At 33.7% G+C, this 12,205-nt stretch overlaps 1 protein-coding gene across 1 annotated transcript in view; it reads right to left on the bottom strand.

The window, feature by feature from the left end:
* The window catches only part of LOC124354877, a 151,654-nt gene that overhangs the window by 42,584 nt on the left and 96,865 nt on the right, over window positions 1–12,205 (bottom strand). The window lies entirely within an intron of this gene.

The following is a 12,205-nucleotide window of genomic DNA, read 5'->3' as shown; positions in this document are numbered from 1 at the left end:
TTTATTACGCTAATCTTTGGTGAGGAATTGTTACAGAATTAAAAAAAATAACATTGTTTTTTGAAAGGAAAGAGTCTAAATCCTTGTCTAAAAACATTGACTATTTATTATTATATATTGTTATTGCACTATTTCTGGTATAATAGTAATGGATATTACTGTTATTCAGTCTTGATTTTGTAATTAAGAGAAAGAAATAAAATTTATAGACAGTCGCTAAGCTAAGTTTTAAAATATTTACCCTTCAGTACTCAATAATGCGTTTTATAATTTAGTTTAGACTTTAATTTAATTAATAATGTTGTGATTTGTGTACAAATTAATAAATTACAAAGGTAACTGTACTTACGCTCTTACTGGGTCAATTGAAAATTGCACTTACCTACAACAAAAAACATTACAGTTAAATTATATAGCTACAGTAAAATACAAAAATACAAATAAATGTTGGGTTGATTATAGTAAAGAGCAATTAGATCGAATTTAAAACTATATTTTGATCTGATTTAGTAAAACAATTTTATGCGTATGATTGATTAGCATTACAACAAATGGTTTTCAATGGTGAATTGTTTATAAAAGCATTTAGGTACAATAGTATATAAAAACTAATTTTTTAATATAAAAAAGTAGGTATTTGATACTAAAAGAATCTTACCAGAAAGTTAGGATTGGGATGGAGTAAGCTTGACGGAAGAAGGGAGGAAAGAGGTAAGGAGCGTGGCCTCTGTTTTTCAATAGTTTAATAATGAGTAATGAACAAGGATATTTCAATGAGTGTTCGTTATATTAACCCTGCGTTGTTTTTTTCAGAATTTAGATAAGCAGATAATGGCACCTAAAATTAGTATATATAGATTCAAATTATATTGCAATGTTCATATAATTATGTAAAGCTGTGAAAGACCCTGTCAAATTTAATCAACTGTTCTGTATAAACATTGTTTTATGACAGCACAACCATATGTTTCATTAATTTTCCGACTATTTTCAATTTGTCAATATTTACAATGTGTGAATTCTCTAACGTGTAACCATTAGTATTCACACAGTTTTTACATTTCAGTGACAATGTCCTCGAAGGTATTCTTTTCAAAAATGTCCTAAAACATAAGGTGGTCAGAATTTGACTCCGAAGACTCCCTTTGAAGCAGTCTGCAAGTACTGTGGTAGATAAAAGTTTGCTGGACTGTGTTTAGAACTAATGTAGGCTACCAATTCCAGCTCTAAAGTTTCTAAAATACTATAATATTTTTTCAGTTCATAAAGAAACAAACACGCAACAGGGAGATTGATAATGTACTATTAACTGTACATTTTTAGCAAATATTAAGTATTAGATATAAAAGACAAAGTTGTCATCTAACTGTTACTATACATTTAAAAACTGTTACAAAACCCATCTTAGTTCTTTTGACAGTAGCAGGCTTCTCAGTCCTGTGTATGTATATACTTTCTCAATCGGAAACAAGACAAAATCAACTATGAAATAAAAAATACTAAGACCAGAGTAAATTAAATCGGCCATAAATATATGCATTTTTACACATTTTCTTGATCGTCACATGAGCTTCAGAAATGTAATTCAATCGAACCAGAAATGCTCATACATGTGCATAGCCTATGAAATTGTGTTCGAAGCCGCGGGCATAAAATTAGTATAAAATTAAAATTACTAATAAATACGTATATTTAATTTACATACTATTATAAGTAAGTCCGTGTAAAATGTTTTGATATAACAGTAATTGGATGCTTAAAAAAGATGTTTATTAGTTTTAATTATTATTTCTAACTTTTATATTCATTATATTTAAGATTTGGATAATTCCTTAAAAAGTCACCCCTGCCTGCTTCGTGTACTCTGAGGTAATATGTTCCTTCAGTTTTTGTTCTTGATAAGTTTGCAATTACGAGATCTCGTAAATTTAAGAGTGCTGATTACGTTCTTGTATTCCGATCCTTCACCACGGACCTAGGAATAATATCAATTTATTCTTACCAGCATCATGTCACTCATTAGTGCAACAGGCTCACGGAACTGTATACTTTATTTCAACCTAAAAAAATTCACTTTGAGCGAAGCTAATCTCTAATACGACCTTTACAATGGACACCTGCTCCCCACGCTCGCTTGTTGGATTGTAGTCTCTGTTACCAAGGTTCTTTGCGCCATTTTAAAGAGCGCCCCTCCTTCATGTAATGTGCCACAATTTCGAGTACTTTACTGCACCAATTTTCATTGTTTAAATAATATCCTAAATGCATTGGATAGTATAAAGACGTCACTGAAGCCTTCTGTAAAAAAGTTAGATACTATCTTTGTCACGGGCATTTGCAGTACGACAACTAATGAAAGACTGTGTATTTACTTGAAAAATTTAACAGAATTTTAAAGAATCTTTCAATCTCAATTGTTTAATTTAGATCAATTCTGCGCAAAACAGTAATTACGGAATAGCTTGTGTTTTACTCCTAAATGTAAACAAAAGTTTCATCCTCACCACCCCCTTACATATATGTATATTATTCCAGGGATTAAACTAAATACATGATTCATAGATATACAGTTCGACAAGTTTTATAAGACAATGAGATATTAGATTGGATGACAAGTAAATAATTAAATGGTGCCCTTCTCCACGAATTTATTGTTTGATATCTTTCTTTATAAGAAAGGATTTTGCTGGTTTTAATGTATTGTGGCATTGTATTCGTTGTATATAAGAGCTTGTTATCCTAAATGAATTTGAATAATTGAATGATGCTTGTTGTCAGCGATGAATTTTGAATTATGTGAAAAATTGTGGTAGTTATAATATGTGTAGTTATAAGTATATACGGAAATATGAGCAAGGATGCTGGAATATAGAGGTATTTTATGTGGAAAATCTCTGGCTCACCTTATTGGCCTCTGACCACAAACTACCTCTACAGATGCTTTCTCTGAAGGCTAAAATCACGACTGATTATTTAATGAGAATGATGAAGATCTACTCTAGAACAGGATACCTGGTCGTAGAAGAAGCAGTCTTAGTAAATTGTGCCGGCATACGAATTTTACAGACCTTTGGAGAGGGTTCTATTCCCCTCATCTCCCTAATAGTTATGTCACATTTTAAAAACAATTTCATGTAATAAAACCAAATATATCTAAAATATTTTTTTTTATTTAAAATGTATCATATTAATCGGTATTCCAGTTTGTATTTAAAGCGATGTACGTTTCTGCAATATGTAAATGTAACCCTATTAAACCAGTTACAGTCTCAAAAGGAGTTCTATGTGGTCTAAAATGCCCCAACGACATCAAATAGCAGCAAACGATTCTTTGTGTACATAGAATATCTTAGTGTCTTGGAAGCCATTACAACTGTTTTAGAGACACGTTTTAGAAGAAAGGAAAATACCAAAATACCATCCAAGAATTTACTATAATAGTAGATCCTACGATATAAATAATAATTACATAATCACGATGGTATTTATTTGGCACAAAAATCCTCCAGTTGCGTTTCAAGAGATCGTTTGAGATCATAGAAGACAATATAATGCATTATCATGATTCAGCACCGTGAGCCTTGTAGCAAAGGCGTAATTTAATTGTTTACGTTGCTAATGGATTTCTTCCTTAACATTCCAGGAATTCCATTGTTATCAACTGAAGAGTTCCAAGAAAAGCCAATCTGTTGTGAATGGTACTTTCATAAATACTACCCAAGGTGTGGGTTAGAAGAATACAATAGGGTGATAAATTTCTAAATAGTCTTCAATTCTTTCTTTAAGAATGTCATTAACTTTGAGTGTTTAAAAAACTAAAGTAAATTGGAAGAGTGAATTGCTAAATAAGATAGTAAGAGCCGCTAACTGCCAGATCGTCGCTAAGAGGACGTCATAAAATTAGCTGGACAGCTAAGCTACTGATTGGCTGTTTTTGCTCAGTTTAAAACATTAACATCTCTTTATTAATTTAAAAATAACGTAGAGGAATACACTGTAGGAAAGTAGTTACTGGTTGGCTAAAAGAATTGACTTCTATATTACTTTTGCACCAAACTACCTAAAAATAATTTGTAACTACATATATATTTTGTAACAATAGAATGCCTTTACTCTCTAGATACGGTATGCCTTTTGTGAATTTTAAGTACATCTGATAACAGTGCTCTGTTTCATAGTTTCCAAAGTTTCAATGTTAATTTTACGAACTTGTTTAGTACAAATAAGTTAATTACCAAAACCCATATTACTCAGGCATTTATTGTCAACCCACTTTAAGCTCATTTATTTATGATGGTTTGCACAAGTTTTTAAAACTATACAATCATTTTGGTGAATTAATATTCAGCAATATCGGTAGGTTGAGTTATCCTGACCTTATGAAGAGAAATACATAGGTAAATAATGGTACGTTAAAAAATTATATCTCTCAATAGATACTGCATACCACATGTAACAACAAAATGGCATATAGTATTTTGGATGCATTAATAACAGAGGATCTTACAAAGTAATAAAAATGATACGGCCGTTAAAACACAGATAGGTGATCCATGAAGGCTATGAAATTTGATACGCACATATATTAAGCATAAAGTTCAAATATAATTCGTTAATTGAATGCGCAGTCATTGTTGAATGGCGTAGTCACGTGACCTGAGAGCTGTTTGCGGTCAGGTTTGTCGGATTGAGGTTATTTAGATGTCATGAACGACCGGTCGCCGGCGACGACCAATTTCGAGCCAAAACGACATTGACCCCAAGACCCTGTGACCATTTTTGGCGGGTTTGCGACACGTGTTTTTGTCTGTTTAATGGAATTACTTATCTCCTGAATATTCATTTCCGAAGCAAAACAAATCCAAAAAATGACGCGATCCTTACCATCACCACCACAACTGACCTTATACAAGGACATATGTTTAACTGAACAAATATTATCGCTGGATAATCATTTAGTACATATGCGATTACTAAAATTAGATTAGTTATCTATCTGAGGAAGATACTACTTTTTATATATCGAAATATAGTATTACTAAATTTTTTATATCACTAAACTATGCCATAAACCAAAAATCCTGTTTTCTCCACAGCATCTCAAGCAAAGTAGGGGATGCTGCCTTATCACCGTCCTGGCTCACGTCTGGGAGGTTCTTATTCAGCGCATAGACACAGTCGAGACCCTGAATTAACACCTCCCCCCCTCACGGTTCTAAGGGAGTGCTTTTGCAGAGCATGGGCACGGCCACTGCGCTGATTTAGCAACCTCTAGCAAAGGGATGCAGTGACCAGAGGGTGCTAATTTAGGCGTACCGCAAAGTTTTTATGTCAGACTATACTTACATTTGTTATGTACAAGTTTGTTCTTTAGAATTTACTTACTCTATTATCTAGTATTTTGAATGGCATATTATATCTGGAGAGAAGTGAAATAAAAATGGATAAAGTGAACAATTTTAGCAGTGTATCTTCTAAAGGAATGAATTTTCATGGAATTAGACTATAAATATGAAACATCACTGTAAACTGTAAACATTAATACATACCTTTATCCCACGTATATAATATAGTTCATTGAATAAATTTTAGTCTATCAGATACTATACTACTTTCGATATATAGAACAAATCTTATATTGAAGAAGAATGTGATATGTTTAAGATACAAAAATACCAAACATACTCGAGGACTATATACATCAAGTTTTTAGCAATTCTAAAAGCAACTACTTGAGTTTAAGGAAATCCATCTAAGGCAGATTTTGCAACTTAACTAAATACTAATTTTCAATCCTTATCAATCACACCTAAACAAGACAAATATTTGTGTATATGTTACACTCAAACACCGAATTCGGACAATGTCCGAAATTTTATACTCACTCCGCGATGTGGACAACGTGAATTACCCACGTCCGCGGATTGAGCATTTTTTTCGGACATTGGCCGAAGCGAAATACCCAGAACGCGTTGTGGGTAAGCGAAAGTACTCAAGAGACGAAATAAACAACGTTCATCGGAGATTGAGCAAAACCATAATACCCATAACCCGACGTGGGTAATCTAATTTGCCCACGTCGGGTTGTGGTATTTGTAATTTGCGCAAACGCCGAAATCCGTTTCCCACAGTCCAGACGTGCAGGTCGAGACATGCGCCCCCCCCCCCCACTATCGTCACTGTTAGCAACAAATAGGCCTACTGTCTATTTTCATTGACATTAGTGCAACTGTCGTTATACACAAGCAGTTTTTCTTTGTTCTGTGCGTAAGTGGCGTGTGTTGACTTATTTTAAAGTGCTGTTGTGTTTTTGTGATTTTGTTTTGAAATGAAGGAATCATTTCACAGTAAATTGGAAGATCTGATGTCCAAGAAGAATGGTCTCACAAGTCGAAATTTTTATTATCGAGGAGCCACGCTATGAAGAAATTATCAGCGAAGTAAAGGAGGCAAAACAGAAGAGGAAAAATGGTCAGTCCTTGATGTCTAAAGATTATCGCCGAATCAATCGGTTTGATGTCATAAACATTGGCGATAAAGAAATGTTGATTGAAAAAACAACTGAAGAAATGACAGATATAAAATATTTCTGTCGCATTGATCAAATGTATGACACAATTCATTCAGCTCACTTACGAGTTGGTCATAAAAAAGAAAAAGCTATGGAAGCCGAGCTAAAAAAGAAATTTTGTAACATTACCAGGGAGGTAATTAAAATATATTTGGATCTTTGCGAACCTTGCGCACTTAAGAAAAAGTCAAAAAGTAAAGGGCTGGTTGTTAAACCCATCATTATGACAGCATTAAATTCACGCTGCCAGGTAAGATATCATAGCAATTTCTCTAAATAAGACAGTTTCTCCTTTGCTGACAAATACCTAAGGCGTATTACGCACTGGCAGTTGTTTATAATGAGGTATATGGTATAGGTTGACATAACATTTATGTTGAGTCGATTTATGTATTTTTATTGTATTTTAGGTGGATCTAATTGATATGCAATCAGAGCCTGACGGCGAATACAAGTTTATCCTTAATTATCAAGATCATCTCACCAAGTTTGTTGTTCTAACGTCCCTTGAAAACTAAAACTGCTGATGAAGTATCCGACATCCTTTTGGATATATTTTGCTTATTTGGGGCTCCATACATACTTCACAGTGATAATGGACGGAATTTTGTAACCGGGTAAGTGGTAAAAACAAATTACTGTAGTGAAAAGATTCCACCCTAGAATTTAGTATTTTTGTAATGGTAATGGTACGGTTTTCAGGTTTATCGAGAACCTAGCCAGTAAATGGAGTGCCATAAAACTAGTACATGGAAAACCAAGACACTCGCAGAGTCAAGGGTCTGTCGAACGGGCCAATCAAGACGTTCGAGATAGTCTTGTGGCTTGGATGACTGATAACAACACCTCAGAATGGGCAAATGGTCTCAGGATCATTCAGAATACTAAGAACAACAGTTACCACAGTGGGATCAAGAGAACCCCTTATGAGGCAATGTTTGGTTCACCACAGAAAAATGGATTATTAGATTCCCCTTTGACAGCCGACGTCGTAAAAAAAATAACTACTGAGGAAGAACTAGAAGGAGAGTTCTCTAAGCTTGAAAAAAGTTTTTAATGAAGAAGACAACGAAGAAATAAATGCTGTGTATGAAGATGCTTCGGAGATTTTGACAAGGACTGTAAGAAAACAATGAACACGTAGAAAAAGAAACTATGTCCAGCGATAACTTAACACTCTGTAATATAGATTGTGACAATGCAATAGATTGTGACAAAGCAATAGATTGTGACAAAGCAAACAGCTGTTTTGAATGTGGTCAGCACATACATTATGAAGTTTTAAATAACGAAGACCTAGGCTTACCTTTGTGCACTCTTTGCTCAAGAAAATCTGCCATAGACACAATACGAGAAAAACTGTGTAACTGCATTGAAAAGTCAGGCAGCCAAAATGTTAAAGCGTACTGAAAGAAAATTAACTCCAGTCTCAGTCGGCGATAACGTTTTGGTAAACATCCTGATGTCGACCGGGGCCGACTAGCTCCAAGAAATGTAATGGCTGTTGTAATAAATAAGAACGATGATTTCCTATACCCTTGGTACAAAGCATGGAGTTCTTGACAAACAGTTTTTCCAGAAACCAGTTTCCAGGTAGCTCCTAATAAATTTATTATAACATCGATGTACCTGATGAACAGCTCAATGTCCGTAAAGAAGCAATGAAGTCATCCGGGTCCAAACAAGGTTTCATCAGATGTGGATGCAAGAAGAAGTGTTCGGGCAGATCTTGCAAATGTGTAAAATCAAATTTAAAATGCAATTCTAAATGTCACGGTAGCACTTCTTGTGCTAACAAGTAAAGTGAATACTTTCTGAAAAGAACTTTAATAAACATTGAAAGTGGTACATGTGTGAAAAATAACTTTTTTTTTCTATTTTCAATAATAAGATACTTGTATTTTACTGTTTTAGTTTTTTGTTTTGATTGAAATAAATGGAATTTTCAAGGAAAATTTTGATTTTATTTTACTTGTTATAATGGAATTAGTGTAGGGTATGGTATGGTTGTGTTTGGAGGCTTTTCGGCGTTTGCGCAAATTACAAATACCCACAACCCGACGTGGGCAAATTAGATTACCCACGTCGGGTTATGGGTATTATGGTTTTGCTCAATCTTCCGATGAACGTGTTTATTTCGTCTCTTGAGTACTTTCGCTTACCCACAACGCGTTCTGGGTATTTCGCTTCGGCCAATGTCCGAAAAAAAATGCTCAATCCGCGACGTGGGTAATTCACGTTGTCCACATCGCGGAGTGAGTAAAAATTTCGGACATTGTCCGAATTCGGTGTTTGAGTGTAACATATACACCATGAAACCGCCGCTTTGGAAACACCCATTTGTAAATTTAAAACTAATGTTTTACCAATAAGTAGTATAATAATCCCAGACATTGTGATTAGAACGCAATACGATACCTTATTAATATTTGAAAAAAATATTTAAAATGTTAAGTAACGTTCCATTGAAACTGTTTTATAATTTGAAAATAATTTACTTATGGCAAAGTACAGTAAGTTGAATTAATCCTATTAAGTTACTCTGTTAATAAAAAAATTAAGTTGTAATATGGGCGGACGATGCGATAAAAGTAAAATCAACGTAAAAAGGAATGAAACAATAAATGTTGGTTATAAATCCTGCTGTAGAGTCAAATCATTCACAAATCTTGTACGACAATCCTAGTAATTATGAAAGGGTCTCCAGTTTTCGGATAGCAATTAACGTTAGACTGGGGTATTATTATCTGCAGACCCTGCAATTTCTTATCCTGAACCGTGGAATGAGCGGGTTACATGATCGTAACCGTACCGTACACAGAGCTCTAGGTGAAAACGAAATTGAATAACCATAATAATTAGCAGTTTTCAGATGTGCACATGAGGGTCCACGTACCCGTAGTCTGGGCTGTGGTGGAAGGAGGGGGGCGTGTTAGACTCGGAACAAGCTAATAAAGGAAATTAGTGAGCTTTCACCTCGCGCAAAAACTGTGCACCAAAGTTTGAACGCGGCGGGATTCCCCAGGACACCACTTAACACCATTGTGTAGAAAGTCCGTCTGTCTGTCCGTCTGTCAATATACATTGCGTCGCGTTACCTAACGACAATTTTCAAGTGGCTTTCTTCTTGCGACATCACCGCCACCGGAAAGTCTTTGGTCTCCTGCCGCGACATTTTTTCATGGCCGGAAATAACTCCAGTTGAATCACCGAACCCTTGCCTAGAACCATATGCATAAAAACGTTCTATAGGGAAATGTGGAAAGCAGATCGTATGAATGCTCAAAGACGTTGGAAAATACACAAGTGAAAAATAAAAAACAATCATATTGTAGTTCAATAGAAATATCGAGAATAACTGTAATACAAAAAAATAAAATACCGTTGAGTTAATTGTTTTGTAAAGGAAGTGTGGTAAACACAAACATTACACGGATGATGAACGATACTTTAGGGCTTTCCATAAAATAAATTTTCCACTTTTTGCAGGAGTATCATCAGTTGTATTACATTGTGATGAAAACATTTCTCCAGGAGCCGACAGCTAACTTGTACTGTATGTGGATACAACGTTGTTTTCATGAAATTGAACATTTATCGTAAGAAACAAATCAATCAATAGTTGAACTGTTGTTGGTGGACGTCAAAATGGAAATTTTTTACATTGATACGCTTAAAATAAAAAATTGGAGAACTTCAAAGTTGATGTCATAGGCAATAATAGCAAACAGTTTATTCATTATTATTAAAACAAACTTTTTTATAAGTGATTTAATATGGGTAGTAGTACAACTAGTTGAGCTACGGTGCGACGGCGGCGCGTCGACCCGCAGTGTATATCGCCACTACTAATATGGGTTAATAGGGTAGATAGTTTTGAAGCCATTATATAATGTTTCTACCTTACTTTAGAAGGAAGAAACAAATGCATTTTCTTCGTCTATTTACAGCATGAGAAACATAAAAGAAGACGTCAAAGAAATATGATGAAGAAGATATGATGGGTGAGAGCAGGAATGCCTGAAAGATTCCTGAAACTTAATTCATTGTGATATAATATTTTCAACTCACATGTATCTTACACCGCAAGGTATTCCTATACCTCGGAATAACAAGTAATGTTTTACCTATCGCCGAGGCAAAATATATCTGCTGATTTCTAAGAACACCACGAAGTTCTCTGATAATGTCACGAAGTTGCCTCGCCATGCTTTAATGCTTGTGTCGTAATTAGCGATATCCTTGAACTTCATATTGATGCAATATACTCTCAAACGAACAATTTATTACAAAGGAGTAAGGTTTTAATATATTATAAACGTATATGTTCTTGGCAATTTTGAAATAAATGTTATTGTGTTTTGACAATTATCAGACTTAGGGAAACTTAAAATTGTTTTTGAACCCAAAATCCTCTCTATACATTCTCCATAAATTTTTTAAAAATGATCATGCATGCCTTGTGGCATCATATTTTTAAGGTTTGTAAAAGACGATAAACTGTTATAAAAACGAAAATAAATTGAATCACTTATTTGCTTGTAGCACTCGAAAATGAATAATTATGCGGATTAAAAACTTATTTTAAGCCTTATTTGTAATAGTTGTGCTATGATAAATAAAATAAGTAAACAACATAGTGTATTTACTCACTAAAAAATCCAGCGATTAAATCAGATTACATTAGAATGGTACTACAAAATTATAGATTTGGACCCACAAGATATAGATTTATTTATCTATTATTTATACAAAAACATAATTTTAAAATATTTTTATGTATGCAGGTATGGGGAAAATAATAATATACTGGATGTTAGATTCCAAAATATCATTTTATAATTTTATTCTTCTCATAATAATTTATCTAAGAAAGAAAAAAGTCCACTTAAAACGTGTACGAAAATCAGATAAGAACAATTTCAAATGAACACTCAATGAAATATTATATTTTATATGTGTACCATATGCTTGCCAATTCTTCCAAAACAGAGCTTTAAACACATGACAGATTAATTCGTAGTATAGTCACATTGATAATATTTGTCTGTCTTAAGTAACCTCTCTATCTATGATGAAGGTATCTTGGATATCGAAAGGCCTCACAATAAAATGTATTAAATATTGGTTTTGTATTTTAATGTAATTTAACCTCTCTATTGTGTTACATTGAATAGCCACTCATCGATAATTTTAATGTCCACAATATTGAGTTACATAATATATTGTGGAATCAATCTGCAAATGACAAAATTAATTTCTTCCCACACTAATAGCGTAACGATTGTACGTAATGTTCCATCAGGAATACGATACAATCATTTACATTACAAATTAAATCCACTTTTTGTATGTATACATGTCATGAAAACATATTTTAACTAAGTAATAATAAGAAAACCGAGTAACACTTGGAAGAGATCAGAATATTGATACCCCGTATTGTAGTACATACATGCTTGTTTGAGGAATGCTTACTTACTTTACAGCTATCCACACAACATTTATAGTACACACACATGTGTTAGTTTTTGGTATGGTTCAATAACGAAAAAATGGTAAAAAATTAAACATTGCTTTGGATTTGCATTATAGTATGTGGCAAATAGTTCAGCGCAAATTACTCAGATGATG

The sequence above is a fragment of the Homalodisca vitripennis genome, chromosome 2 (genome assembly GCF_021130785.1).
Source record: "Homalodisca vitripennis isolate AUS2020 chromosome 2, UT_GWSS_2.1, whole genome shotgun sequence".
NCBI classification, from domain to species: domain Eukaryota; kingdom Metazoa; phylum Arthropoda; class Insecta; order Hemiptera; family Cicadellidae; genus Homalodisca; species Homalodisca vitripennis.
Note: the sequence above shows the minus strand (reverse complement) of the source record. Positions and strands in the feature narration are given on the sequence as shown.